Source organism: Nyctereutes procyonoides, unplaced genomic scaffold (assembly GCF_905146905.1).
Source record: "Nyctereutes procyonoides isolate TBG_1078 unplaced genomic scaffold, NYPRO_anot_genome, whole genome shotgun sequence".
Lineage (NCBI taxonomy): Eukaryota > Metazoa > Chordata > Mammalia > Carnivora > Canidae > Nyctereutes > Nyctereutes procyonoides.
In genome coordinates this window covers 2,431,599-2,455,833 of record NW_026575051.1, presented here as the reverse complement: position 1 = coordinate 2,455,833, position 24,235 = coordinate 2,431,599, and the positions used below count along the sequence as shown (strand labels likewise).

At 39.6% G+C, this 24,235-nt stretch overlaps 1 pseudogene; it reads right to left on the bottom strand.

Moving 5' to 3' along the window:
- Window positions 1-541: 541 nt before the first annotated feature.
- Window positions 542-11,553, bottom strand: LOC129512796 (V-type proton ATPase subunit d 2-like; annotated as a pseudogene).
- Window positions 11,554-24,235: the final 12,682 nt, after the last annotated feature.

Genomic DNA, 24,235 nt, shown 5'->3' with positions numbered 1-24,235 from the left:
TGATTGTGTTTTCTTTTCTAATATATGCATTATTTTCCCCTTGGAAAGAGGTTGCTGGATAATTTTCAGTCTTCCCAAGAAGCCAGTTATTTCTTCCATTATTTGATAGATTTTTCCCCCTTCCTGTGTAAAAACATGGGTCCATTGTGAAGTGGAAAGTGAGGTATCCAAGAGGATCTAGAACCTCACACTCCAGCTGTTTTTGATGCAGAAATTGTACATTTCTCTTTTTTTCTTTTTTAAAAATTAGATCTGATTTTTAATACAACCAAATAAGAATAGAAAAAGCACCATGGGGCTAATCAGAATTAATATCTAAGATATGATAAAAAATGAGACATAAATGTGGAAACAAAATTTAAGGCTGCTGGAAAAAAAAAGAAACACCATTTCAGGGTGGGTTTTCTGTTTCCAGGGGGTCTGCAACTCACAAAGGTGCAGTATGGATTATTTTTGTATGACCCATATCACAATTCTTTTTATTTTCCTCAAAATCTCTTCTTAATATTTATGATTTTCCGCATTTGAGGCCCTACACTGGTTATAAAATTGGAATGTAACTGTTCATATTAATTCAATGTCTTTGTGAAAAGCATTCTGCTGTCCACACAATATTTTTCATTTCTTGTTCCTTTAGCTTTGTGTATATGTTAATCACGCCATAGTGGAATTGCATGTTGAATGCCAGCACTTTCATTTGTACCTCATAGTCATAAAACACATCCTCCAATGTCTTTCCTCCAGTGCTATGACCACAGTCTCAAACAAAGGCCTGTAAAGTCTGTAATGGTCCTCTACTCACCTCATCTGGTCAAAGTCTTCTGCTTGAGCCAACAGGCGTAGTTGCTCAGGACAGAGCTTGCCACAGGTCAGGTAGAGGGTCTCTCGGTCGTCTTTACTCAGTTTGGTTACAAAGGGTTAAACGTCATGATAAAAGCACCTCTGGTACCCTCAAATTCAAGAATGGGATGCATGATTTCTTCTGTGACATCACCATGATCCTTACAGAATTTATAGAATGCTTCAAGGTAAGATTTGTACAGCGTATTATGCAGTAATTCAATATTCAGTTTATCTACAGTATTTTCAGACATATAGTCCAGAAAGAATGTAGCTAACGGTATTTCAACCAGAACAGCATTAAAGGGATAGGAAAGTGTCTCCATAATGTTGACTGTTTCCATTTCTGTGAAATAGCCTAATAGGTGGCACTTCACCAGAATTTCTTGCACAGATTTTTTTTTTTTTTTTTTGGCAATGCACCGTTCATCAGTAGAATCACATTGTCATGTAACTGCACATCATGTATGCAAAAAAATGTGCTCAGGGTTCTGGGGGATGATTCCAGAAATATCCAAATTCTCTGCATAGCTTTTTCTTCATCTTGGTGTCAATTTTGGAAGCCATAAGAGGATAAGCCAAGAAGTTGCCATGATCAGTGGTCTGGAAATGAATTTTCACATCTTCCAGGGTGCCACACTGGACCAGGTTGATGTATTCCTGCTGGGTCAAGAGTCTGGCTTTGCCCCCTCACAGCAGGCCTTCCAGGTAGCTAAGGTCCATGTTAAAGCTCAGCGCTCTCAAGTATGGGGAAGATCACAGCCAATTTAGGCTACAACAGCTTTGGATCCTGGTCAGCTCCTAAAGATTTGCTCTAGACTAGAAAAAAAAAAAAAAAAAAAGCTTCTTCTGGTTTTCAGTGGTGGCTTTCAACATAGCATGCTCAGCCCTGTTATTACAACAGCAAGTCAGCTGGATAACCCAAGTAAACCCAGGAAGCAAACCAAGACAGGGAGAAAGAGAGTAGGCTGCACATTTCTTGACTTAAAAACAAGGCCCTGGAAAGTTGACCAGGTATCCAGTTTCCACCAGAGAAAACGCAGATCAATTTGTATGTCTTTAGGAAATGTAAAGGCTTGGAGTCTGCTGCTTGTGTCTTGAGAATTGGTATGGCTACACTGTAGGTGTCAAAGAAAGGAGCCTCCTTTGGAAGGTGTCCTTAAATTAGGATGAGGTCCTCATCTGGACAATATTAGAAAATAAAAACCATTGTCTGTCATGTTCGATGGAGCTCCTGTTTTTATTGATTCCAAGAGATCACTATTAACTCACATGAATCCAAGACAGGAGTCTCAAAAACGTAGGGGAAAAGAAAAGAAATTAACCAAGGTTCCTAATGCTTTAAATGTTCCTAACATTTAAGAAAAATTCCAGGCTGGGATAAGGTCAAAGTACAGTATCTGTGAACTTAAATTCCAGTGTCATTCTGTTTTCACGAGACTGTAGAGAAAAATTTCTATCTTCAAGTTACACAATTAGGTTAAATAAGTTAGAGAAATCAGCGCTCAGAAGACGGAATCTTTTAATGATTTTCTAGTTGGAAAGGTTACCTTCCCTTTTTTTTCATTCTTCAAATTTTTATTTAAATCCGAATTAGTTAACATACAGTGCAATACTGGTTTCAGGAGTAGAATTCAGTGGTTCATCACTTACATAAAATGCCCAGTTCTCATTACTACAGGTACCCTCCTTAATCCCCATCCCCTATGGAGCCCATCCCCCGCCCACCTCCCTCCATCTACTCTATCTTTAAGAGTTTCTTTTTTTTTTTTTTACTTTTTTTAAAATTTATTTATTTATGATAGTCACAGAGAGAGAGAGAGAGAGGCAGAGACACAGGCAGAGGGAGAAGCAGGCTCCATGCACCGGGAGCCCGACGTGGGATTCGATCCCGGGTCTCCAGGATCGCGCCCTGGGCCAAAGGCAGGCACCAAACCGCTGCGCCACCCAGGGATCCCCTAAGAGTTTCTTATGGTTTGTTTCTCTCTCTCCTTTTCCCCCTTTCCCATGTGTTCATCTCTTTTGTTTCTTAAATTCCACATATGAGCGAAATCATGTGGTATTTGTCGTTCTCTGACTAATTTCTCTTAGCATAATACACTTTAGCTCTATCCAGGTCATTGCAAATGGCAAGAAAGTTGCCATTAAGTTGCAAATTTTAAAAAGTCTATGCATATTATACAACCTTAGTTCAAAAGGGTATACTATGACAAAAGCAAGATGAAAAAGTACAGACTCACATAAAAATAACTATGCTTATTTAATAATGAATGCTCAAACAATGGTCTTTCGTTTTTTCTTTTTTTCTTTTTTATTTATTTATTTTTTTAAATTTATTTATGATAGTCAGAGAGAGAGAGAGAGAGAGGCAGAGACACAGGCAGAGGGAGGAGCAGGCTCCATGCACCGGGAGCCCGACGTGGGATTCGATCCGTGACTCCAGGATGGCGCCCTGGGCCAAAGGCAGGCGCCAAACCGCTGCACCACCCAAGGATCCCTCTTTCTTTTTTTAAAATAGAAATACTTTCTGTTCCTAAAAACTCTTTGTATTAAAAATGGGAAAATGTAACTCTAGTTTAATATCCTCAGTGTCTTTGGTAAGTTATAAAATAAAGATCAGATATGCAACTTGGCTGTAAACCAATAATTAGTGGTCATAAAAGGACATTAAAAATCTCCTTGCAGTGGACCGCCTGGGTGGCTCAGTCAGGCGAGCGTGTGGCTCTTGATCTCAGGATTGTGAATTCGAGCCCCATGTTGGGCGTTGAGATCGTTTAAATAAATAAACTTAAAAAAAAAAAACTCTGCACTAAAAATTTAGTATATAGAGGATTACTCAGTAAATTCAAGAGAACTTAATTTTAATCTAAGCTTATTTAATATTCCTGACCTGGGTAAACACTTTCTTATGGTAAATTGTTTTGTGCATGTTGAGTTTACATTATGTCCCCTCTCTGATTTCATCACGTATAAAATAAACGTGCAGTCGTAGCGTTTTTGTCCACATAAAACCATGCCTTCTTTTTTTTTTCTTCTTAAAAATATACTTTCTGGGGAGAGAAGTTTCAGGTTTACAGAAAAATTGGGTGGAAAAATATGATAGTTTTCATATGTTCGGTCACTCCCTACCTTCTTCTAAATTCCTCTGTTAGTAACATCTTGCATTGGTTTGGTATATTTGTTAGAATTGATGAGCCAATGTTGTCACATTATTAAGTCAAGTCTGTAGCACTGTACATTCTATGGGTTTTAACAAATGTGTAATTATATGTATCCACCATTTCAGTATCATACAGAATAGCTTCATTGCCCCCAAAATACCCTGAGCTCCATCTATTCAACTCTGCTTCCCTCTTTCCCAGTGAACCCCTGGTGATCACTGGTCTTTTGACCATCTAATTTTTACTGTCTCCAGTTTTAGTTTTTTCAGAATATCATATAGTTGGGATCACAATAGGTAGCCTTTTCAGATGACTTCTTTCACTTAGCAATATGTATTTAAGGTTCTTCCATGTCTTTTTGTGGTTTGATAGCTCATTTAAAAAATTGCATAATACTCCTCTGTATGAATGTACCAATGTGTTTATTCATTTACCCACTGAAGGGTGTCTTGCTACTTAGAAGTTTTGGCAGCTCCCATCTTTTCAAATTCAAATGCTACATTAAATGGAATGTCCTAAATTTCATTCACTTACCTTATAGACCAGACTTTGTTATGTCTTAAATTAATGTCTAGACGTTTGTAAATATAGTCATGTGTGCTCAAATAGAGATATAATTTAAATATTTGGTATCACAAATGACATGGAATCTTCATGTTACTCCACTTATAGTATCTGGTAAAAGTTAAGGTATAACATTTCTTAGACATATTGTTTTTGTTGTTGTTGTTGTTTAAAGATTTTACTTATTCATGAGAGACACAGAGAGAGGCAGAAATATAGGCAGAGGGAGAAGCAGGCTCCCTACCAGGGGCCCGATGTGGGACTTGATCCCAGGAACCTGGGATCACGGGATCATGACCTGAGCCGGAGGCAGATTCTCAACCACTGAGCCACCCTGGCGTCCCGACATATTCTTTTTGAAAAGATTTTATTTAAGAGAGAGAGAGAGAATGAGCACAAGCAGGGGGAGGGTCTGAGGGGGAGGGAGAAGCAGATTCCCTACTGAGCCGGATGACCCAGGGCTCAATCCCAGGACCCTGGGATCATGAAGTGAGCTGAAGGCAGATGCCTAACTGACTGAACCACCCAGGGACCCAGCAGACAAAACTTTAATATTAATGGTGATTATATTTTTCTTTGATATTAACCTAAGTTTCTAAAATCTCTAATTGACTTTGGGACCTTGGTCTGGTGTCTTCTGCCTAAATGGTTGCTGCACTTGAGCGTGTGTTTCGTCTCTCAGATGTTTGTTAGCGTTTTTCACAATTCTCATGACTGGGTAGACAATTGCAAAAACAGTAAAGAGAGGAGTTTACATTTCTAACAGCCCTTGTATCACTGTCTGCTGAAGACACTAAAATATTTTACTCTAGTTAATATTCAACTAATATTTTTCTATGGGAATTCAAAGCTACACTCATGATACTCATTGGGCTGTTAGAAAAATTCATAAAAAAAGAAAAATTAATGAAAGGCTTAGGTTTCTTTTTTTTTTTAAGGCTTAGGTTTCTAAATGTTGAGGTTGTCTTCACATTTTATTTCATATCAAGGGAGGAATCTTTGTGCTATGTGAGGCAATCTGTGTTGAAAATCTTCCTAAATGTTTAAAGATAGGGAATTGATCTGACTTTAGGGAATAGGTATTTCTTTCTCTTTCTCTTTTTCTTTTCTTTCTTTTTTCTTCTTTCTTCCTTCCTTCCTTTTTTTAAAATTTTTATTTATTTATGATAGAGAGAGAGAGAGAGAGAGAGAGAGGCAGAGACACAGGCAGAGGGAGAAGCAGGCTCCATGCAGGGAGCCCGATGTGGGACTTGATCCCAGGATTCCAGGATCACGCCCTGAACCAAAGGCAGACGCTCAACTGCTGAGCCACCCAGGCGCCCATGATGGTGGTTTTTAAATTTCATTCAGGTGACAAATTCATGGCAAGGTTCAAACCTTTATCTCTTTTAGGATTAGAATATTCTCAATTTAGGGGTACCTGGAGGGCTCAGCTGGTTAAGCATCTGACTCGATTTCAGCTCAGGTCATGATCTCAGGGTCATGAGATGGAACCTTGCATTGGGGCTCGAACTGGGTGTGGAGTCTGCCTAAGATTCTCTCTCCCTCGCCCCCTGCTCACATGCTCTCATTCTTTCTCTTTCTAAAAATAAAAAAATGAATATTCTCATTTTATAAAAATCATGTAAAGAAATACTAACCTGCAATAGAATTTTCTAAGAACTAACAAAGGCGTATTCAGTTGTTATCTCATCTGTACTTCACTTGCTTATGTTGCATGATTTGAAAGCAGTGAATGCAAAAGTCTCAACATTTAGTTCTGACAGATCAACATCATATTTTAGAGCAAAATAAACACATATTGGGAGTACTTTAGTATATGTTTTCTTGAGCTTATTCTGACTTATAGGAGAAATATTTCTATTGACTTTTACCAAATATTACCAGATCATAGAAAGATATTTTTCTATTTAGGTACATACAGGTCTATGATATACTGTTACTTCTCTGCTCACTTTTTTTATAATTTTTTTTTAAATTTATGATAGTCACACGCAGAGAGAGAGGCAGAGACACAGGCAGAGGGAGGAGCAGGCTCCATGCACCGGGAGCCCGACGTGGGATTCGATCCCGGGTCTCCAGGATCGCGCCCTGGGCCAAAGGCAGGCGCCAAACCGCTGCGCCACCCAGGGATCCCTCTTTATCATAATTTTTAAATGCACTTCCGGGTGACAAAAAAAATGAGGAAAACATCTTTATTCAGAACCTATTGATTTTTAATTTTCAAATCTGTGGGGTTCTTTCAAAACCCAGTTCCATCCAATTTGAGTTTCACAAACAAGATGCCTCTAACAGGTATAAATATTAGTTATTTCACAAGAATTTTTAAAGCCTTTCTGGTATATACTTCTAAGAACTGAGAAAGTCAAAGAAACTAATGTGTAAAAATAGTTTTGCAAATCAGGTAGTTCCTAATTCTTTGCTTCAACAAAATTGAAAAAGAACTCTACATTTGAGTTGTGAGATTATTTATAACAGTATTTAATAATAGCTTACTATGTGAGTTTTGGCATACAACTAAGAAGAAATTTAAAAACTGGATGAAGTTGCTACAACAGGGTCGCCTGGGTGGCTCAGTGGTTGAGAGTGTCTGCCTTTGACGCAGGCCATGATCCTGGAGTCCCAGGACTGAGTCCCGAATCTGGCTCTCCGAGGAGAGGCCTGCTTCTCCCTTAGCTTGTGTCTCTCATAAATAAATAAATAAAATGTTAAAAAAAAAAAGTTGCTACAACAAAATTCCTTCCATTCTTATACTTATTCTGTGAATAAGATTTTTTTATTTTACTTTTTAAAATAGATTTTATTTATTCATGAAAGATACAGAGAGAGAGGCAGAGACATAGGCAGAGAGAGAAGCGGGCTCCCAAGACTTCAACCCAGGACTCCGGAATCATGACCTGAGCCAGAGGCAGATGCTCAACCACTGAGCCATGCAGGCACCCCATGAATAAGATTTTTTAGTTCTTTATGTTAAAATATCTTTAAAGGAATAGAAATCATATGGAACCTGGTCTCATAATAACAGTAAGTAACTTTCATCAACATGAAGCTGGGAAAATAAAGCCCCTATCCATCTCTATAAGACAAGCATTTCCAGTTAAAATTTACTTTTAAAAAATGTATATGTTTAATACTTTTATTTACCAAAATCTCTATTATTTGTATTATTTTGATCAATTATCTCTAAGAATTATAGTACTATCTGAATTTATCTGACTTTTCAATCACTTAGATCAGGAAATAAAAAATTTAAGAACATACTTTATTGCAAAGAAGCATGCTAGATGGATCAAGAAGAGAGTTCCAAGAGCCAAAATAAATTACTCTAAGATGCTGGGCCAGGATTGAGAAAAAAAAAAAAATTCTATAGGGGGAGGAAAATGAAAGTATGAATTTAAAAGAAAAAAAGGAGCAATGTAAAATTTCCAATTGTTAAGGAAGAGGTTGTGCATTTTAAAAATTAATGATGGGTGTCAAAACATTATGGTAATTAGATTCCACTAGACACTTTGACAAGGTGATTTTTATTTAAATATGTTAATATCTATGGTGTACTGGAAATTATACTGTTTGCAACTATTTGGATCCATGCTGAGAATTTCGGGTCCACCTAAGCCCGTGGGGGTAGGTATATACTTCACAACTCTCTTCAGAGAGGTGTGAACGGAAGACTGCAGAGCTATTCTTCCTCCTTCTTGTGTTCCCCTAATCAGAAATGGACAAATACTTGGAGGAAAGAACCAAGGTGTCAGCAGAGACATGAAAGAGTGGACAGTTTTTTTCAGTTCTCTGCCAAAAAGCCCTCTCACACTGAGAAAGGAAACAGTAATGGAAAGACAGGCTAGTCTGGAAGCCCTTGGCATTCTGGAAGGCCTGCCCGGAGCCCCGAATTACTAAACACCAAAGCTCCCTTTTATACAGTAAGTTCTTTAATTTTTAATGACTCTTCCCCACTGCAAAGATCCAAATTTCCCCCTCCCTCACAGTTTTTATCCCTCCTCTTTATTTAGTTGAAAATGAGGATATCACCCCCTTCCACTACCTGGGAAGAGAAAGTGACCTTGGTGAGGCTAGCAGGATACTGACAGTTAGGAGGCTGTAGAGCAAACCTCCTCATTACTTGCATTACTGTCTCATTACTTGCAGTGGTAGAACCATTTAAATGCCAGTCCCCAGGCAAAATCTGGAGCAGTGCTGGAAAAGAGGTGAGAGTCCCTGGGGTTAGACCACTGCTGTCCTAGAAGCCTGTCCTTCATGAAGCAAAGGCTTTCCTCTAAGGAACTCTGCCTCTGGGGACCACACCAAGCTTCTTTAACTCCAGATTTGTTCCTCAGGATGGTTGTCCCTTTGGTTACCCAATCACGCTACTGTATAGCACCATTTACACACTTAACACACGCTCAGAGTTTTATTTATTAAAACTTTTATTTGAGAGAGTGTACAAGGAGGGGGGAGGGGCAGAGCGAGGGAGCAGCAGACTCCCTGCTGAGCAGGGAGCCCCACTCGGGCTAGATCCCAGGACCTGAGCTGAAGGCAGAGGCTTAACCAACTGAGCCACCCAGGCATCATGTTTATTTGTTTTGTTTTTTAATCAAGTCTGGGACCTGGTTTTCTCCCACTGGATCACTGACGAAAATTTTGGGAAATGCATGAAGAGAGTTCTATTTTTTTTTAAGATTTTATTTATTTATTCATAGACACACAGAGAGAGAGAGGCAGAGACACAGGCAGAGGGAGAAACAGGCTCCATGCAGGGAACCCGACGTGGGACTCCATCCCGGGTCTCCAGGATCACGCCCCAGGCTGCAGGCGGCGCCAAACCGCTGCGCCACCGGGGCTGCCCGAAGAGAGTTCTTGAAGTGGATATCTGGGAAGCATTTCTCAGGTGCCTGGGTGCCCTTCTGGTCACTCTCCGAGCTCCTGGCTCAGCTTCCCCAGCCCATCCGAATGCAGGCCAGGCGTGCAGAGCTCAGCCCACAGGGGCTGCACATTCCTGGTGGAGCCTGTCATTGGACGTTGAGGCTCCCAGAAAACCTGTACTGCTGATTTTGCAGTTCTCCATCTTGACTGCATCTCAGGCTGAGCATCAGGATGAGCCTTCACCAGACTCTTGCCACACCTCCTCTGACGCAAGCAGCAGGAACTCATTTGCATGTAATGGCCCCCAAACCAAGGCTCCTTGGCCACCCTCTGCCTGCCAGGCAGACTTGCCTTCCTGAGGGGCATACTCCCCTCCATCCTCTGGAGCACGTCTGTGGGTCACCCTAGCTTAAGAGTGGCGGGATATTGCTCTTAAGCTCAGAGTTAGTGTGGGAAACCCACAAGTCAAGCTGAAGAGGCCTGGTATCCTCACTCTGTTTCACTCAAGTTTTTCGTCTACATTATTCAAACTCCTCTCTAATAACCAGAGCACCGCGGACCAGTAGGCCAGCACTGAGGATGATGGAAGCAGTGGGAAGATGGCTCTGAGAAGGAAGAGGAGGTGGTTTCCTCTTCTCTCTAGGCCCGGACCCTGGTCACGCCTGAGGCATCCTGCACAGCGCCCGATTCCCCCGGTCTGCGAGGAGATTTCCTTCCCCACGTAGCCCTCCTCCGGACCTCGGCTCGGCTGAGGATACGGCGTGAAGCCCAGAAGGTCGTGTGAGAGAGAAGAGGGCGGTGGCACAGACACAGGCCACCTCAGGTTCAAGGGAACGAGTCACATATCCCAACAAACGGGACGAGAACCGAAGGAATAACTGCAGGACTCCCAGTATTCTCCAGGGACCCTCCCCAGGGGCCCGGATTCCTTCAACTGATCCCGCGAGGCCCGGAGCACTGGGACCCTCACTCCCGCCAGGAGAAACCTGGACGTGCGCATCCCTTCCGTACTGCCCGCGCTGGGCGCTGCCGGGGGACGCCGCTCCGTCCCCTGCGCGTTCTTCAGGCATTTGCAGGACCACTGGGGGCCCTCTTCCTCGCGGCAGGAGCTCAGGGGGCCTGCACAGTAAGGGATCTGCCACGGAGCCCCGCGTTTCCAGCCGCAGTGACCGCTTCCGTCCAGGTCTCCATACCCGGAGCGGGCACTTCAGGGAGGGCCAGCCGCGCCCGGGAGAAGCTGCGGCCCCTGGACCGGCGAGGCCCCGGAAGCGCCTCCGCGGGCCCGCCCACCCGAGGCCCTGGCTGTGATTGGCTCGGCTGGCCGTCAATCAGAGGCCGCGCGGTGGGGGCGGGGGAACTGTCGGACCAACCCAAAGGCGTAAATACAGGTTTATCTTATTTGGCTTTTTAAAATTAAACATCTTTAGAACTTTTTTTTTTTAATTGTGGGCTCATTTTTAGGCTCAGCATGCAATCACCCTCCTTATATCTCTGCTCTGCTTGGTTTATTCAACAGTCTCTCACATTTTCTTTTTTATTTTATTTATTTATTCATGAGAGACACAGAGAGAGAGACAGGCAGAGACATAGGCAGAGGGAGAAGCAGGCTCCACGCAGGGAACCCCACGTGGGATTTGATCCCGGATCTGCAGGATCACGCCCTGGGCTGAAGATGGTGCTAAATCGCTGAGCCACCCGGGCTGCCCTCTCACATTTACTTTAATAAAAATTCCAGTAGAGCCATTCAGCTGTATTCTGTGTGAGTACCGGGAAATGCCAATGTTTCTTTTCTGGTTTGACAGAAAAAAAATCAAAGTAATTTTACCTTCCTCTAGATGGAGATGTTAACTCAACATTATTACAAGAACACTGAATTGTTAAAAAAGATGAGTAATCAAAATTACAGGTATTTTATTGGTTAAGGTCGTTTTATCAGGTCTCACTCCGAATCTTTGGAGTCTAGGGGTTTGAGAAATCATCCTTGTTAGAAATATGATTTATAAGAAAATTTTATGTTAAAAATACATTGTTCTCCACAGCTTTGGGGAAAAGAAAGAAACATTTTTTGCTTTTTATCTTGCTGAGAATGTTGTTACTGGCATTTCAAGGCTAAGAACTGAAATTCCATTATTGGCATTGGGTTAAAAAACGCAGACCCTGTCAGAGAGTAAAATTTTATACTATAAATGGAAAATGATACATTAGGGCTACTTAGGCAGGGAATAGGGGACTTTTAACAACAGCTGAAAAGAAAGGAAAATAGGTAAAAAGGAAGAAAAGTTAGAATCATAAGAAGGAAGAAAGAAAGCTTTCATTATTCATAGGTGATACGATTGTCTACAGAGAAAATACAAAATAATCTAAGACATAAGAATTAATAATAGAGTTTAGCAAGGTGGTTAAAGAGATCCACAAAAAAGTCAACTGCGTTTTTCAATTAAACAAAGTAGGAAATGCGATAAAATGTCCCTTTTGAGAATAACATAGTAATACTTAAAGTCACCAGGAATAAATTCTCAGAAAGAAAAGACATGCAAGATCCTAATGGGGAAAATTAAAAACACTGAAAGATAGTGATGAGGTCCTGTATACACCATAATCATGGTTAAGAGCCTCAATATTATAAAGATGTTAGTTTTCCCCAATATGTTCTATAGTTTCAATATAATTTCTAGAGGAATCTCTCCAGGGTATTTTATGGAATTTAGATAAACTAATTTTAAATTGAATTGAAGTAGTAAAAGGTTAAGAAAAGGCAAGATACTACTGAAGACTGATACACTGTCATTAAGACCCTGAACTACTGATGGTGGCAGGGTATGTAGACAAATGGACCAATAGAATAGAATGGAAAACGGCATCAAGGCTTCTTAGATGTGAAGAGTGAGTGGGCATTAAAGATAATTAGGTAAAAGATGTACTATTCAATGCCGGAATAATTGGATATACATTCATCATACATAAAAATAAACTCCAAATGAATGAAGTGCTAAAATATTTTTAAAAAACATTAAAAGTTTCAGATGAAATATAAAAGAAATAACTTATATCACTTTAAGTGGGGCAATATTATTACATACGACACATACAAATTTTTAAAAACAGAAATACATAAATACAAACATAAAAGAAATAATTGGTAGTAATACAATAATAGTAGGGGGCTTTAACACCCTACTTGCAACAATGGATAGATCGGCTGAAGAGAAAAATCAACATGAAAATAGTGGCTTTGAATGACACACTGGACCAGATGGATCTAACACATATATTCAGAACATTCCATCCTAAAACAGCAGGATACACATTCTTTTCAAGTGCACATGGAGCATTTCCAGAATATATCACATGTTAGGCCATAAAACAAGTCTCAACAAATTAAAAGACTGAAGTCGTATGATGCATCTTAACCACAAGAAAAAGTCTTGGAAGAACGCGAATACATGGTGGTTACATAACATGCTCCTAAACAATGAATGAGGCAACCAAGAAATCAAAGAGGAAATAAAAAAATACATGGACATAAACAAAAGTGAAAACACAATGGCCCAAAATCTTTGGGATGCAGTAAAAGCTATTCTGGAAGGGAATTTTATAGCAATAAAGGCTAGAAAGAAAACCCGCAAGAAGCAAGAAAAATCTCAAATAAACAACCTAACCTTATATCTGAAGGAACTATAGAAAGAACAACAAACAAAACCCAAAACCAGTGGAAGGAAAGAAATAATAAAGATTAGACCAGAAATAAATGAAATAGAAAGTAAAAAAAAACAAAACAAAAACAAACCCAAACAATAGAACAGATTAATGAAACCAGAGGTGATTCTTTGAAAAGATCATTAAAATTGATAAACAAAACTTCAACCAGATTCATAAAAAATGAGAGGGCTCAAATAAGCAAAATCAGAAATGGAAGAAAAGAAATGAAAACCAGTACCACAGAAATACAAAGGGATTATAAGAGAATTATGAAAAATTGTTTGCCAGCTAATTGAACAACCTAGAAGAAATGGATAAATTCCTAGAAACATAAACTACCAAAACGGAATCAGAAAGAAATAGAAAATTTGAAAAGATCAATCACTAGCAATAAATGGAATCAGTAATCAAATGCTCCCAACAAATGTCCTGGACCAGATGGCCTCGTAGAAGAATTCTGCCAAATATTTAAAGAAGAGCTAATACCTATTCTCAAAACATTCCAAAAAAAAGAAGAGGAAAGAAAGCTTCCAAATTCATTCTGGGAGACCAGCATTACCCTGGTACCAAAACCAGATAAAGACACTACAAAAAAAAGAGAACTACAGGCCAACATCTCTGATGAACAAAGTGTGAAATTCTTTTTTTTTTAATTGGAGTTCAATTTGCCAACATATAGCATAACACCCAGTGCTCATCCCATCAAGTGCCCCCCCTCAGTGTCTGTCACCCAGTCACTCCCACCTCCCGCCTTCCTCCTTTTCCACCACCCTTTGTTCGTTTCCCAGAGTTAAGAGTCTCTCATGTTCTGTCATCCTCTCTGATATCTCCCACTCATTTTTTCTCCTTTCCCCTTTATTCCCTTTCACTATTTTTATATTCCCCAAATGAAGGAGATCATATAATGTTTGTCCTTCTTTGACTGACTTATTTCACTCAGCATAATACCCTCCAGTTCCATCCACATTGAAGCAAATGGTGGGTATTTGTCGTTTCTAATGGCTGAGTAATATTCCATTGTATACATAGACCACATCTTCTTTATCCATTCATCTTTCGATGGACACCGAGACTCCTTCCACAGTTTGGCTACTGTGGACATTGCTGCTATAAACATCGGGGTGCAGGTGTCCTGGCGTTTCATTGCATCTGTATCTTTGGGGTAAATCCCCAGCAGTGCAATTGCTGGGTCATAGGGCAGGTCTATTTTTAACTCTTTGAGGAACCTCCACACAGTTTTCCAGAGTGGCTGCACCAGTTCACATTCCCACCAACAGTGCAAGAGGGTTCCCCTTTCTCCGCATCCTCTCCAACATGTGTTGTTTCTGCCTTGTTAATTTTCCCCATTCTCACTGGTGTGAGGTGGTATCTCATTGTGGTTTTGATTTGTATTTCCCTGATGGCCAGTGATGCGGAGCATTTTCTCATGTGCATGTTGGCCATGTCTATGTCTTCCTCTGTGAGATTTCTGTTCATGTCTTTTTCCCATTTTATGATTGGATTATTTGCTTCTTTGCTGTTGAGTTTAATAAGTTCTTTATAGATCTTGGATATCCCTTTATCTGATACGTCATTTGCAAAAATCTTCTCCCATTCTGTAGGTTGTCTTTTAGTTTTGTGGACTGTTTCTTTTGCTGTGCAAAAGCTTCTTATCTTGATGAAGTCCCAATAGTTCATTTTTGCTTTTGTTTCTCTTGCCTTCATGGATGTATCTTGCAAGAAGTTACTGTGGCCAAGTTCAAAAAAGGTGTTGCCTGGGTTCTCCTCTAGGATTTGGATGGATTCTTGTCTCATATTTAGATCTTTCATCCATTTTGTGTTTATCTTTGTGTATGGTGTAAGAGAATGGTCCAGCTTCATTCTTCTGCACGTGGCTGTCCAATTTTCCCAGCACCATTTATTGAAGAGACTGTCCTTTTTCCAGTGGATAGTCTTCCCTGCTTTGTCGAATATTAGTTGACCATAAAGTTGAGGGTCCACTTCTGGATTCTCTATTCTGTTCCATTGATCTATGTGTTTGTTTTTGTGCCAGTAAGGTGTGAAATTCTTCAACAAAATATTAGCAAACTGAATCCAATAATACATTAAAAGAATAATTCACCATGACCAAGTGGGATTTATTTCTGGGTTCCAAGTGTGGTTCAATATTCTCAAATCAATGTGATACATGACATCAACAAGAGAAAGGATAAAAATCATATGACCATTTCAGTAGATGCAGAAAAAGCATTTGTCAAAGTACAACATCCATTCATGATAAAAATCCTCAACAAAATAGGGATAGAGGGAACATACCTCAACACAATAAAGGCCATATATGAAAAACCCACAGCTAACATCATACTCAATGGTAAACAACAACAACAACAACAACAACAACAAAAACCTGAGAGCTTTACTCCTAAGATCGGGAACAAGGATATCCAATTTCACCACTTTTATTCAATATAGTACTGGATCAGCCATAAAAAAGAATGAAATCTTGTCTTTTGCAACAACATGGATGGATCTAGATGTTATAATGCTAAGTAAAGTCAGTCAGAGAAAGACAAATACCATATGATTTTACTCATATATGGAATTTAAGAAACAAAACAAATAAAGGAGAAAAAAGAGAGAGAAACCAAGACACAGACTCTTAACTATAGAGTACAAACTACAAACTACTGGTGACCAGAGGGGAGGTGGGTGAGGGGATGGGTAAAATAGGTGATGCAGATTAAGGAGTGCACTTGTCATGATGAGCACTGGGTGATACATAGGAGTGTTGAATCATTATATTGTACACCTTAAACTATTATAACACTGTATGTTAACTACACAGAATTAAAAAAGAAACAAAAAGAAAAGAAAAAGTTTATGAATCTGGCCATTAAAATTAGAAACTTTTGTCAAACTATATTTTTAAGAAAGAAAACCCAAAAGCCACAGACTAGATTTATTTGCATCACACATATTTTACATGGGATTATATCCAGAATATTTAACAATAATCCAAGGGAAAAATAGTTAAAAGACGTGAATAGGCATGTCACATCAGAGGAAATATGACCAATAAATATACTAAAATATGGATATTTACCATAGTTATCAAAGAATGGTGAATTAAACTGTTTTTGAAATCACATTTAAAAACCATTAGGTAGACAAAATCCAAAATACCTAACATTATCAAGTTTACTTAGGCGGGGACTCAGGGTGCCAAAGTGAGAGAAATTTACTTGGCTTTCTGCCAAAGCTGGAAAGATGGTGCTTGGTCCAAGGACTGAAAAAAAAGAGCGCAAGAACAAGCAGGGCACCACATTTGAAAGCAAAGAGTAAGAACAATGCTTCAAGGATTGAAATGAAATAACCAAATGATCAAGATTAAGTGACCCAGAGGCAGAGACTTTGAACTTAGAAATAGGTCTGGTTTGCCCATTGGATTTCCAGCACAATTTGCTTGGAACTCTGACCAGTGATGAAGGAGACTGTGTCTCTCCTGGAATTGGCATGAGTTAGAATCAGAGGAAATGAAATAAGGCACCGCCAAGGAGGGGGCGATACAGGATGCGGTGCAAGGGGTCATGAACCAGGGTCTAGTAGAACACACTCAAGATTAAACTGCTGCTCAGTCCAGGAAGATTTTAGATCCCAAGGGAAATAAGTCTGTGGGGTCATGGTGGTCCCCAGCCATAATGAGCTGGATCTGGCCACAAATTTCAAGTGTCCCTGCAAGAGGATACAGGTGGTTGTGAGAACCCAAATCTGGCCTCAGCATATCACAGGTGAGACTATCCAGGTCTCACACCTATTGGCCAGGTCAGAGCTGAGGATGTGCTAGAATAAAAGAAATGGGCAAACCACCTGGTCATTGATGCAGTCTGGTCAAACATGTTGATAGGGTAAGGATACTGGAGCCCACTTCTGGTTACTCCTTTTTCAGAATACACTTGCCTCATTTTATCCAGGGAGACCGAAGGAGAGGAATGTGTGCAGATCCAACGTATATTGCTATAATTTTACTTCACTTAAGGGAAAAGAGTACGTGTTTTTATTATCAGTGTGTCTCCTCTCCAAATTCTATTGTTCCAACCATAGTGGACCCCAATTGTTCAATTGTTCTGTATAAATGGATGCAGGCCAGTTTACAGAAAAGTGGGTTATAGGAGACCGTAAGTAGAAAAACATTGCTCAAAAGAGCATGATATGTATCATCTGGCATTTCTGAAGAAATTAAACCTTAGACTGAGCTAGTTAATAAGCACTTGTAGCTACAAATGGCTACAGCATTTGATTCTCAGCTTAATGAACATTTCTTTTTGCCCTTCAGGGTTAGACTGATATTGATTCTCTACTACCACCTAGTGGAAATTCCTTCTTTACAAAAAAGTCCTATTTCTTATTGTTTAAAAAAATTCCATAGAAAATATCCGAACTCTTTCTTGTTATAAAATGTTCAAACCATATAGAATGGTATAAGACAGGTATAATGGTAGGAAAAATTCTATGATGTCAAATGAGGATTGTTTTGTTTTTCTACTTTCAGAGACAGATAAGGCATTTCCCCTTTATACCTTGGGTGACCACAGCAGAACAATTATGATCAAAAGAATAAGCTCTTGATTTTAAAATTTATTTTTGAAAACCATGGTAGAGACAGGATGAAAGACAGGCTTTGATTAGTAAATGTCTTAAGCCAGTGCTTATGCCATAAATCACAGATTTGTCAAGGACTCTTGAGCCAGTTTTCCTGACTTGGAGCTGATACAAAATCTGTGGACTAAGGAGAGGGTGCCAGTCTGGGGGCCTCATGCCCTATCATCTTTTAAAACTGTGTTACAGATGGTCAGTGGTCGCCAACACTCAGATAATCTGGGCATACAAGGGCAGGCCCAGAGGGGGTGTATAGTTTCTGTTATTATTATTATTATTATTATTACTATTATTTTGTATATATATATTTTTAGTATTTTTTTTAAGATTTTATTTATTCATGAGAGACACACACACACAGAGAGGGAGAGGCACAGGCAGAGGGAGAAGCAGGCTCCATGCAGGGAGCCTGACGTGGGACGTGAGACTCGATCCGGGTCTCCAGGATCACACCCTGGGCCGAAGGTGGCGCTAAACTGCTGAGCCACCAGGGCTGCCCTATTATGTATATTTTTTATTGGAGTTCAATTTGCTAACAAATAGCATAACACCCAGTGCTCATCCCGTCAAGTAGTTTCTGTTATTATGAATAGAAGAGAATAAAAATATTTCTAATTAATTCAATTTCTAAACTATCTTTATTTAATACTCAATAGACTGGGCTGTCATCCGTGCTGGCAACAAAAAGAATAAGGAGTTTTGAGTGACAGGGTGCTAGAGACCCACGCACCACAATCAAGAGTCACCGTTAATTACTCTTGAGCCATGGGTAGAGAGAAGTTGACTTGTACTGCTGTGAAGCCAAGAAGTCGGCCTAGTGCCTTACTTTGATTTCTTTCTTTCAAAGATTTTATTTATTTGAGAGAGAGAGAACAGCAGAGGGAGAGGGAGCAGGGAGCCCCAACTGGGGCTCGATCCCAGGACCCTGAGATCATGACCTGAGCCGAATGTAGACAGCTTTACTGACTGAGCCACCCAGGCCCTCTTTTTATTTTTCATTTTTATTTTTATTTTTTGGTGGGCAGCAAAGCAAGGTTTATTGAATTGTAGTACAAAGCTCTCAAAGAGGGACGGGACCTGAGAGGGTTACCCCTTATTTTGGTTTGTACCAGAGGCAGTTCCTGAGACAAGGACATGAATGAAAGCAGTTTGTTTTGGAGGTGGGGAAATTTCAATAGCAGATTTTGGGGGAGTTAGACAAGGAAGGGAGGACAGCCAATGAGGTGTGAATGACTGGAGCTGAATCCTGTAGGGGATCTCTGGGAAATAATGTGAACTACTGCATGCTTCAGAGTCATCCCAACTGGGGAACGGGGGAGCTAACTTCCACTAGACACTGAAAACTGCTTCCTGGTGTATGAATTCCCTGTCCCTTTTAGTTTGCTGTGAGTGGGGCAGTGACCTCCAGAGCTTTGGAGAAAGCCTTCAGGAAAGAGATGCAAGCGCTAGCAGTAGGAGCCCAGCCAGTGTGCAGTGCAGGGGTAGGGCCTAAGAAATTCGGGCAGGTATTGGTAGCATCAGCAACTCCTGTTCTGCTTCTAGTTGGAAAATCCTCATAGGGGCCTATGGTCTCTAACATCTGTATTCTTTGCCATCAGAATTCAAGGGTTTCCTATTTTCATTTTACTTCAATTGTGCCCAAACCTCAGTACAATCAAATTATATGTTACAGTCTTCCCTTAGAAATTTCTTCATTAAGGGGCACCTGGGTGGCTCAGTGGTTGAGCATCTGCCTTTGGCTCAGGTCATGATCCCGGGGTCCTGGGATTGAGTCCCACATCTGGCTCCCTGTGTGGAGCTTGCTTCTCCCTCCACCTATGTCTGCCTCTCTCTCTCTCTCTCTCTCTCTCTCTCTCTCTCTCTCTCTGTGTCTCTCATGAATAAATAAATAAAATCCTAAAAAAAAATTTCTTCCTTAATAAGGATTAGGCCAAGGGCCAAATACAGGACCTAATTTCCTTGGGCTGACATAACAAAGTAACAGAGACTGTAAGGCTTACACAACAGAAATTTATTTTCTCACAGTTGTGAAAGCTGGAAGTCTGATATCAAAGTGTCAGTGGGGTCGATCTCTTCTGAAACCTCTCTCCTTGGCTTGGAGATGGCCGTCTTCTCTCTGTGTCTTCACATGACCTTCCCTCTGTATGCCTGTGTCTTAATCTCTTCTCCTTATAAAAGGACACCAGTCATATTAGATCACATCCTACCCTCTTGATAGAACCCTGACTCTGCACTAGGCATTTTGTGACTCCCTCCCACCACCGCTGGGGCCGGGAAGAAGTGATGGGGGTAGATGTCTGATGAGGTGTAGAAGTCTACTCTCCATCAACACTGAGGATTGGAGGCTGGAGAACTATTTCCACCAGGAAGGGATGAACATTCAGGTTCCCTACCCATTTTCACTGACATCATCCTGGAGTGTGTGTGTTATGTTGTAGGATTGGAAGTTAAAGCTTCTCACTTGGCCTTTGCTGGTGCAGGTGGAGTCAGATTTTTTGTGGGGTTTGGCTGGAGTAAAGCAATTGTCTAAAATTTTCTGCCTTGCTAGGCTCCCCCCACCTCTTCCCCCCCCCCCCCCGTGGCTGTTCCTGTTCCCTGTTTTCCCTATGGTTTCTGGGTTGCTGGCTTTTTGAGCCTTGAATCTGAGATACTTAAGGCAAAGGGGAATCTTGGGGACCTCACCATCCCGTGATACCTTGGGTCCTGAAGTAGCTAGTCAGTCTGCTTTTTCTCCACCTTTCAGAGTCTCCTTATACTTGTTTTGTAATAATGTCCATGGTGTGGACATTAGTTGTAGTTAGTGAGAGGAACAGGAAAAAACACATCTACTCTATCTCGTGGAAGCAGAATTCTCCCCATGTGTTTTGAAGTTGACAAGGACATCCTCATTATTAAGTTTATATATATGTAAGTTTATGGTCAATATCAGTGTTTAAAAAATAATAAAACTGTTATGTCATTTAAAATGTGTCCAAGATTTTATACCTGGCATCTGTTTCATAAATATAAAAATTCAGACATTTTGCATTGTTTTTCAAGTTTTCTCCAATTTCACTCTCAAATTACCTAAATTTTATCCTAAATTTACACATGCAAAACATTTTGATTGATTGCCATATTTTACCTGTCTGCAAAAACAAAATCTATAGGGATGCGTGGCTGGCTCAGTCAGTACAACATGTGACTCTTGATCTCTGGGTTGTAAATTTGAGCCCCTGCTTGGGTGCAGAGATCATTTGGAAATAAAATCTTAAGAAAAAAAAAAAACCAACAAAGTCTATCAATATAAAGTTTCTATTACCATACATTTCTAAGAGTTAAAATATTTCTTTTGGGCTCTTTCCGCCATCTCTCTGTGCCACCATCGGGTGCACATGAATGTCCTGGCAGATACTCTCAAGAGCATTAACAATGCTTAAGAGTGGCGAATGCCAGGTTCTTATCAGGCCACGCTTCAAAGTCACGGTGCAGTTTCTCACCATGATGATAAAATGTGGTTACACTGGTGAATTTGAAATGATCAATGATCACAGAGCTGGGACGATTGTTGTGAGCCTCACAGGCAGGTTAAACACATGTGGACTGATTTGCCCCAGATTTGGTGTACAACTGAAAGATCTAGAAAAAATGCAGAATAACCTGCTCCTGTCCCTCAATAGTTTCACACAGGAGGGAAAATCCAGGGATTCTTTTTCTAGAGATGTAATACATACATGCAAATACAATGCTCCTCAATGAAAAAAAAAAGTGTTTTGTTTGACTTATTGCAATTTGGTATAGTACACCAAGATGAAAAGAGTATACATTTTATTTATTTATTTATTGAAAAGAGTATAAATTTATTAGACATTTTAATCAGTAATTATCAACCAGAAAAACATAAAGTTATCTTGACAATGAATCTCTTAGTGAGATAGATGAGGCTTTTCCCAACTAGTTTAATGTTATCAGTGGATAAATAATACTTATTTCTAGAATGAGACAAAAATGCAACATTGGTTTTATTTTGAATTTTCCTTTAAGCACTTGGAAACTGTGCAGATAGATAAGGAGGTGGTAATGGGTGGAATTTTGTCAGAGCAATTTTGCTTAATTTTGAATTTCTGCAGAAGTTTATTTTCTAAATCAAATAGTGATGTATCATCAAAAATTATTTTAAATATCGTAACAGCTTACAACTTGGTTAGGTCCTCTTTCTATTTGTTGGAAGCAATTATAACTTAGCAGACTTACAAATTTGTGGGGATAGATGGTGGTAGAAATGGGTGAGTTGTTGTATTTTGTTTTTTAGTTTATTTATTTTTTAAAGCTTTTATTTATTTATTCATGAGAGACACACACAGAGAGAGAGGCAGAGACACAGGCAGAGAGAGAAGCAGGCTCCCTCCGGGGAGCCTGATGTGGGACTCGATTCCGGGACTCCAGGATCATGCCCTGGGCGGAAGGCAGGTGCCAAACCGCTGAGCCACCCAGGGATCCCCTGTTAATTAGTTTTAATAAACTAAATTTTAAAAACTGAAAAGGGAAAAGGTATATTTGTGCTATGCTCAATATCATGACCTCTTTGGTTGTCGCCAAAGCTCACAAACTTCACAACTGAAACTTTTGATCTCATTTTATGGTTTTTATCAATGTTATTGAGGTGTAATTTACATGAAACAAATATTTTTGTTGCCTCTCAGATTCCCTCTTGCCCTTTTGTAATCTCCTTCTACCCCTTTGGACGCCCCACTGCAGACAGCTATTAATCTGATTTTCATCACTGTTAATTGGTTTTGGGAGAAAAAATGGAGATTTGTTCCTTATTCTTTGACTCATTTGTTGTCTCAGTTTATGGGAAGAAAACCTAAAGGTAAACATATGCAGCTAATCCAAACTGTCAGAAGACAGCCTCTATTTTTTTTAAAAATAAAAAAAAAATTATTCGGTTCTTGTGAACTTTAGACAATGTCAAAATCATTTGACTTAGTTACTCCACTTTCTTTGTGAAATCTAAAAATTTTGCTTCTTTGAAAAATTTGTAAGATCAATAGCAATTATATTGCTTTATAATTTCAACTTAAATGAATTTTATGTCTTCGGATTAATTTAAGTTAATGAATAAGTGACTTTGGATTACCTGCAAAATTCTGAAAAGAATTCATTCCAGAAGAGGGGAGGCAAATCTAAGAGACTGTGAACTCTAGGGAACAAACTGAGGGCTGCTGGAGGGTAGGTGGGTGGAGGATGGGGTAACTGGGTGATGGGCATCAAGGAGGGCATGTGATAAAATGAGCACTGGTATTACATGCAACAATGACCACTAAATTCTATCCCTGAAACTAATAATGCACTATATGTTAATTAATTTGAATTTATATTACCTCCCTCCCCCAAAAAGAGGTACTTCATAGAGACAAAGAGAAAGAGCACTGGGTCATTAAGCACCTTTTATATATACACTGTTATCTGTATTCACTGTTGCACAACTGAAATTAAGGTGGTAAATTCAATGTGGCATACACATTAGTGTATTTTATTAGTAAAATTAGTTACATCTTAAAGTTAAATAGTACTGTCATCTAACTATATACATATTTTTGTGTAGTTGCATACATAATGATAGATTAAAATTAACAACCAAAAAAGTAGAAAACTTGTAGTTCAAACTTGGTCTTGGAATATTTATTATACTCTTATTTTTTTAAAAAAAGATTTTATTTATTTATTCATGAGAGACAGAGACAGAGAGGCAGAGACATAGGTGGAGGGAGAAGCAGGCTCTATGCAGGAAGCCCGATGTCGGACTCCATCCCGGGTTCCCAGGATCACGCCCTGGGCTGACGGCAGCACTAAACTGCTGAGCCACCCAGGCTGCCCATAGAATATTCATTATACTCTTAAAAAGAGGTAGAAAAAGTTTCTTTTTACCTCTATTATAATCTGCCTAGCTAGCGAAGATTTATTTTAGAATACTCTCACTCAGTAACCTGATACTTTTGAGTGCTTTGTGCTGAGTGTAATTTTCTCAAATTATTTTTAAAACAAGTAAAATCCCTTTGCTTATAATTTTCATGTTACTATCTTTATATTTATTTTAAAATGTTTCATTGTCACTCTGGTTATTGGGAGAGCAAAAGCTAAAACGATTGCTCACTCTCAGGTAGTTGTGCATTTGACTAAGTAATCAGTTTGGACCAGAATTTTGTTGTTGTTGTTGTTGCTTTCCTGAAACCCAGATCCTGGATTCAGGATATTACAACTGTTGATGATACCTTTTGACTCTAAAAAAAAAAAAAAAAAAAAAAAAAAAAAAAAAAAAAAAAAGCTTTTTTCCACTAGGTACGCATTACCGACTTGACCACAAGGTGGCACCAAAGACTTAATATTTTATCATAAAATGTAGGAGTAATGGAAGTAATTAGGTGCATTTGGCATGCTCTATATATTTTAAATTAATTCTGTATTATCAAAAGAGCTACCCTGTCTATCAAATC